The sequence below is a fragment of the Rhamphochromis longiceps genome, linkage group LG18 (genome assembly GCF_057381845.1).
Source record: "Rhamphochromis longiceps isolate RC_006_pf linkage group LG18, R_longiceps_female_GT1.1, whole genome shotgun sequence".
NCBI lineage: Eukaryota > Metazoa > Chordata > Actinopteri > Cichliformes > Cichlidae > Rhamphochromis > Rhamphochromis longiceps.
In genome coordinates this window covers 7,062,728-7,070,308 of record NC_140574.1, presented here as the reverse complement: position 1 = coordinate 7,070,308, position 7,581 = coordinate 7,062,728, and the positions used below count along the sequence as shown (strand labels likewise).

General features: G+C 38.0%; 1 non-coding gene across 1 annotated transcript; it reads left to right on the top strand.

Moving 5' to 3' along the window:
* The first annotated feature begins 932 nt into the window (after positions 1–932).
* Positions 933–1,019, top strand: trnay-gua (transfer RNA tyrosine (anticodon GUA)). Its single transcript is given in 2 exon segments — positions 933–969; positions 984–1,019. It is a non-coding gene; the product is annotated as a tRNA-Tyr (tRNA).
* The last annotated feature ends 6,562 nt before the right edge of the window (positions 1,020–7,581 follow it).

Below are 7,581 nucleotides of genomic sequence, written 5' to 3'. Positions count from 1 at the left end.
AGAAACTCAATTTCTGCATTTATGGAGACAAAGAAAACAGATTTTGTCTCACGCCTTCAGAGGTGTTTGCCTTTGTCTTCTTTTTTGATGTAAGGCTGGCTGTGTGTGCAAGTGCTTGTTGTTGTTTTTTGCATTTTCATGTGGATGTAGATATTTTTCAAAATCATTGTGGAAAAATCCTCAGAATACCCTTGTGTAGATGTTAGCATTTCCAGAAAGTTTTCTTTCATCCAAAGTTTAGAAGTTACCAGAGTTCAAAATGTCCAGTGCTGAAACCGTCCAACTTTAGCCTGTACAGGGTAGCGTGCAGGTGGCGTATGGTACACAGTAAGATTAAGAAAAGTGACATGAAGATGAGATGTTTTGTCCTTTGAAAGCCTTAAAGCATTGTCATGTTTATTAGGGAAGCACTGTGTCTAACATTTTGGCTTAGAAACAATTTAACTTTGGCAATAAGTGAGAAATCGTACATTCTTTAAGTCATAGTTAAGAACTTACGAGAATCAAAATGTACCAGCACAGGGTAATTCTTGTAGTAGCTGTAGGGTACTCATTGACACTAACCAAACTTTTCAAAACCTTTGATGTCTTTCTATTAGTGTCTGGTGCTTTTGTCCATTCAATCACTTTGGCGGTAAATGTCTAGTGCTGAAGTTCTCCAACTTTACACAGTACTGAGTGTGTAGTTGGTGCGTGGTACACAGTAATGCTAACAATGTTTCTGCTCCCTTTATGTCAGTATTTCTTATTTTTTTAATTTGTTTTTTTTAAATGAGACGCAGCTATTCCATGTGATCACAATGTGAGTGGTCAGTTGAAATAATGCCTCTGGATCAACACAATGTTTTAGCAGGTACACCCACAACCGATAAGTGAGGGCATGTTCTGTCAGCACATTGACTATAAAGCACAGTGAGCCATGCAGACACGACCCTTCGATAGCTCAGTTGGTAGAGCGGAGGACTGTAGTGACATGAACAGAAATCCTTAGGTCGCTGGTTCAATTCCGGCTCGAAGGAGTGTATTATGTTGTTTGGGTGAATGTACTAAATGTGCAGCATTAGTAGTAATAGATACATGTGTGAACTTTCTTGGGTCCAGGTGATGTATACTTCCTTAACACAGGATTGCTGTGACACTCTGTGCCTTTCCACACTTAAACAGATACTTTGCTAAATAGTAGGCTTTTTGTGTCATTTAATTATTTTTACTTTAATTTGTGTGTTTTGGCCTTTTGAACACACATAGGTTTTGTTTTAGATCACTGAAAATAGACCTTTTGAAAAAACTCCTTTAATTTATTAAATACAAACATTTTCCAAATTTATTATTATTTTAAGTGAGACAAAGCTACAGCATGTGAATACAATCCAGTAAGTTATTTGCATCGTAGAGCAAAAAGAGGTAAACAATGAGCAAGTGTATAATCTGTCCGCATTGGCTACACAACACAACCCTTTGAGCAGAAGACTGTAGCAGAATTTGTTAGGTTGCTGGTTCAATTTCATCTGATAGGCATATGTTATTTTGTTTGGGTGATAATATTCATATTCATTTTTGCCACTGAGGCCTTGAGGGGTAATACATGTGTTATAACAGAGTAGTTGAGTTGTTTCTTACTTTCTGTTGTTCCTTTGATTTTGTAAATGTTGAGTAAGTGTTGCATTCAGGATTCCTTCAGCTAAACGTTTTACTAAACTTTCCTGTTAGCCCTGCCTTTATTATTATGAATTTTATGCTAAATATTAGTTGTATCCACTAAATTCTTGTGAGGTGTTTCACAGTGCAGAAGAGAAGGTACATGTCTGTCTGAGTTTCTGCTTGCCTACCTGGATGACTGCCTGCCTACTTGTATCTGTCAGCATGCCTGTCTGTCAGTTATGTTGTCATAATTAATGAGAAATAAATGTTTTCAAGTCTGGAATTGAAGGCTTAAACTTTCACAATAGATACCTGTCAGTGTTGGAAATGTTTTACATTACATTTAAAGCTAGTTAGCTGACACTTATGCTGAGTGATGTTTGCTGGATACGAGTGTGTGATAATATATGATACAGTGAGTAAAATCCACCCCTGTTTGTAGAATAAATACAAATAGTAAAACACATCGAGGCATTTTCATTTCTGTGACGATAGAAAGATGATTAAATAGGTCTAAAATGCATGTATTTACAGCAATGTCACAAAGAGCCAGTCATCAAATGTTTAAACAGGCATTCAGTTCAACACATGTGCTCTACATCTGAGAGAAAAGAAACGGCACAATTTCTAATCTGCTTTTTGTTACAGCGTTTAGCTGTTCATTACATGTTCATTATACTGCATGTGTATGAGTGGGCCTTCGCCCATGGGGAGGCTCAGTGGTTGCATTAAGCCTGAGGTAAAAAGGAGTGTCTGGGCAGGTTAACATCTCTGAGCGCCAGTGTCAGCCAGCTGTCTGCTGCTATCATGCTGCCAAAAATATGACTCTCTAGCCCTGGCATCTAGCAACCTGGCAAGAAAAAATCTGTCTCAAAACACTCCACACAGAGTCCACATGCAATGGTACTGATAATAATTATTTAACAATAACAGTAAAATAATTTCCCTGCTCCACACATGCTATGTGAATGCTGTTCTGAAAATGCAGAATAAACACCAAATGACTCACTTTTCCATTACAGTGTCAGCTTGGTGATGAACTGTCTGATTCAAGAATTAGTCTGTGCAAAAGGAAATACAGACATTTGTTACTGATCCCAAACATAAATTGTCATCATTACATATCCGGATTTTTGTGTGCAGTGATACACTGTCACCAAAGCTTATGATGACTACACTGCCTCGACTGTTTCAGTCTGCTGACAGAGCCACCTTTTGTGGTAAGTGGGTTTAAACCAATTACCTTCCTCCCATGCCTTCATCCTTCTGTCCTGCCAACATGCTGTTTTGTTTTTGCACATGTCCATTAAAGGGCAGAAGTTGCCATGTGTGCGTAATGTCAAATAGTTTTTGAAAAAGAGTTCTCTTCCACAGCAAACTAATCTAAATCCTCAGTAGATGTTTGGTCTCCAGTCTAATTAGTGCAGCCCACGTGGACTGATATGCAAGCTGTCAATCAATGCCCTCACTGGATACGCCCCCTGGTTATTAGAGCAACAAAGGTAGCATTCTTTTTAACCATTTTACAATTTTAAAGACTCATTTTGGCCTAACAAAATGTGCTGGTTTGCACATTCACCTCACAAAATCCCTGGTTTGAGAGCAGGAGGAGGCACAAATCTCTTTGGGTTGTGTCTGAAAGGGCATCTGGTTTAAAAATCTGCAGAACGTTTATTCAAAATGCATCTTTTTATACATTTATAGCCTCAGTTAAAAAACCTGGCGATCATTTAAAATTAAAGTAGCCAATAACAAATATTCAACAGTATCCCCAGTCATCAACCAAATTCACAGATAATATTAATCTTGCTAACAATTTATTGCAAGAACCCACATATGCACATAATGCAAATTCCGTAACTCAAACAAATGTAGATGCACAGAACCAGACGGTTATCAAAAACGGAAATTCCTGTCTTCTCATGAAGTTTTGTCCTATATAAATAAGAATACTGAAAACACCATATAATTTCAAATATTATAAGTTGTTGGTAAACGATTAAATTGCCCGTGGAACCTATTAATCATATGTGATGAAAAGTCACTCTGCACAGCTGGAGACAGACTGCGTACAGGCACCAGAGATTTAAGGGAATTTGGATAAATTTAAGGGTATGAAAGGGACTGACAGATCCCAACAGACGCACACAGACGCAAGCTCTAAAAATATCAGACACATAGATGTGGTTTGACTTTCGTGGAAGTTGGTAATTCTCATCTTAGTAAACACAAGAGACTACAATATAAAATCTGTATCTTAATTATGAGTCTGCTAGTTAGATATACAGTTAACAAATTTTTCAAAGCAACACAGGAAAATTTTGTTGTAGCTGTCTGTGTGACATGGGAAGAGAGGTTTCAAACACTTCAATTTTCCCATGTTTATAAATCTCTCATGGCAACCTCCACCTTCTGTCAGCAAGAGTTTTTTCTTTGAAAGGTTATGCAATCCTTTGCACTTTATTCAAATAAAAGTCAGTGAAATGTCAGTTTTGGAGGTTTTTAAACACTGAAATCTTTCACTGCTGTTACATTTGCTGCCTTATGTTTTGCTTAAAGAAAATCACGTGCTTGAACTCAAACCTATTTGCCAAATTACTACAGTTCAGAATAACAACTTCTATGTGTGTGGCAGGTCTGAATAATTACATGTCTTTTTGCCAACACTTTAAAGATAAACAGTGATGTAATTTCCCTACCTGAACAGGTTCTATTTGTGCAAATTATGGTTCAGAACTGACTGTGCAGCCTGTCTTCTGCTGTAATTCTTGTAATATGTTTTATTTAGCTATGAATTTTATTTTTAAGATTTTAAAAATCTGAATCTAAATCTCTTTGAAGCTGGACCTATGGTGCATATGTGACAATGTAACAATGATGAGCATTTAAATAGTTCAAGGTTGATCGAATCATAATTTCCTGTGGATCCTGAGACAAACTATGCCCATGGAAGAGATTTTTTCCCTTCTCAGCTGTGATGTTGTGTGGTCTTCCTTTGGGGTCACCTGGTGAGTTAAAGCACCTGAGGCAGAATAAAACTTGACTTGTGGGTGTAAAGACAGTTTCGTGTCTCATATATTCCTAGGAGAGATGTGCTATCTCAAGCACATTTGTAATGGAAGAAAACCATTTTGTCTCATACCAGACAATTCTGAGTGCACTTATAGTGTCTCATTTTTAAAAAAAAAATATTTTAATTTATAAATTATTCTAAAACCAGACGTAACTCTGGAAAACCTTAAACATGCTTCCAGCCAAAACTCACTTCATGACCACCCAGCTACAGAAACAAAATCCACCACATTACAAAACCACGCCAGTCACAGAATGCCATTTACATGTCAGAAACCAACCGCATCTTTTACTAAAGCAGCATTAATAAATCGTTTTGAGAAAGGTACTGTGTGAGTGTGTGTGTGTAAATCAAATTCAATTACAGTAAACGGCTCTGGCAAGAAAAGATGGAAACACAAAGAGAGTAGATGGCAAAGAAAAACAGAATGGGATGTGAAAATGAAAATAAGAAGAAGGGATGAAATCTGGGCTGCAATGGCAAAGAGAGAAAGAGATAAAAAAGAGAGACGCAGCCAATTGTAGATTTGAGCTTCTATATTTGTCCCTCTGTGTTACTCTGCGATGGACTGTCCACGGGGTACCTCGCCAATTGCCCTGTGTTAGCTGGAATTGGTTCTACCCCCTGCAATCAAATGGATGAATAGCAAGAAGGGAGGCATCAATAATAGAAAAGTGACAGTGGGGTGAAGAAAGAAGAACAACTGAAGAGGAAAAAGAAAAATTATGAAAACTGGAAACAAGAAAGTGGAGAAAGTCAAAAGTGCTTGCTCATAGGGGGTCATATGATTGTTGGGTTTTTCCTCTGTATCTATTATTGTACGATCTACTGTACAATATAAAGCACCTTCAGGCGACTGCTGTTGTGATTTGGCGCTATATAAATAAAATTGAATTGAATTGAAGAGAAGGGGTAATACGCTGCTGAAAAGGTAAAACCAAAGGTCAGGGAGAGCTAATCAGGACAGCTAGCCCCCTGCTTTGAGCCTTGCTCCATGGGGTTGATGGGAAATCCCACTGATAAGCTACTGACCTTGAACTACCAGGGGAGAGGAATAATATGAGACAAAAAAGTATAGATAGGGATTGGTGAAGGTAAGATGGAAAAGTCATGAATCATAACTTTGATAGCGTTAATAAAAAAAACAGAATAAAAACTGATTATATCAAATTTGCTGACAGTGAAACAACAAGAAGAGGGAGATAATGTAGAAATGGGTGAAGTAGGAGAAGGAAGGGGATCAGATGAAGACAGAAGTGAACTTAATCCAAAGATATTCAACACAATGCATGTTATGGGACATACATATATTGTTAATGTGCGAGCACTTCATGAGCACTGCAGGCTTACTTGTTGTTCCTAGAGTATTTAAAAGTAGAATGTGAGGCAGAGCCTACAGTTTCCAGGCCCCTCTTCTGTGGAACCAGCTTCCAGTTTGCATTCGGGAGACAGACACTTTTTCTACTTTTAAGATTAGGCTTAAAACTTTCCTTTTTGCTAAATCTTACAGTTAGGGCTGGACCAGGTGACCTTGAATCCTCCCTTAGTTATGCTGCAATAGGTGTAGACTGCTGGTGGATTCCCATCATGCATTGAGTATTTCCTTTTCTCACTCACTATGTGTTACTAGACCTCTCTGCATTGAATCACATTGGTCATTAATCTCTGGCTCTCTTCCACAGCATGTCTTTTACACTGTCTTCCTTTTCCCACACCAACTGGTCACGGCAGATTGCCCCGCCCCTCCCTGAGCCTGGTTCTGCTGGAGGTTTCTTCCTGTTAAAAGGGAGTTTTTTTCCCCCACTGTCGCCAAAGTGCTTGCTCATAGGGGGTCATATGATTGTTGGGTTTTTTTCTCTGTATGTATTATTGTAGGCTCTACCTTACAATACAAAGTGCCTTGAGGCGACTGCTGTTGTGGTTTGGCGCTAAATAAATAAAATTTAATTGAATTAATGCACTTGTCATGGAAATATGACTTCTGTATAATTAATGTAATATAGTGTATAATTCAAGCTAACCTCAGCGCAGATATCAAGATGCAGAGAACAATAAAAAGATCCTGAAGCTGTCTTCAGCTTGTAGTTGTTTTTGTAAGGTGAAAATAATACTTTGCAAAGTCAACACCTGAAAATTCAGTTATGGTTTTTGTTGCACGTCCACCACAGTAGTTACAGCACAATTTAATATAATTTCAGGAAACTGTGGTTTCTCATACCTGGAGGGAAAAAAAGTAAAGGAAAAATTAACTCACACTTTAAGCCAATAAACATTTATTTCTTAATGTTTTCTCAGCCTACAAAGAAGCAACAGTCAGAAAGGGTGTTTGGAGCCTCTCCCAGCTGTCAGAGGGCACTAGGTGAGGTGCACCCCGAGTCCATCAGAGATGTCAACACACAGAACCATTCACGCTCACATGAACCATGTGAGGAAGGTGGAATATCTGGCCAGGGTACAGGGAAAACTCCAACTCCAGCCATTAGAGTAAAACTCAGTGCCCTCTTGCTGTGAGGCGACAGTGCTAATCACTGAAGACTCTTGCTCATGTGACCCCAGTGACAGTGGCCAAGTATGCAAGGAGTGTGTGTTTGTGTGGGACCTGATACGATGAACGACTGACTAACATGAATATATCAAGTCAAATTAATTCAAATTTAATTTAATTCATTCCTTACAAAATGCACTAAAATGTTACTAAAAGAGAATCATTTTGATGCCACTATAAAAGATTCAAATCTACCATCATAATTCATTATATTATTTTTTCTTTACAGCATTAAAAGCTGATATTTCAGAATCACGCATGAGAAAGATCAACGCATTAAGTTGCAAATAAAAACACTAAAAAAATATTCTCAGTTCTAGTC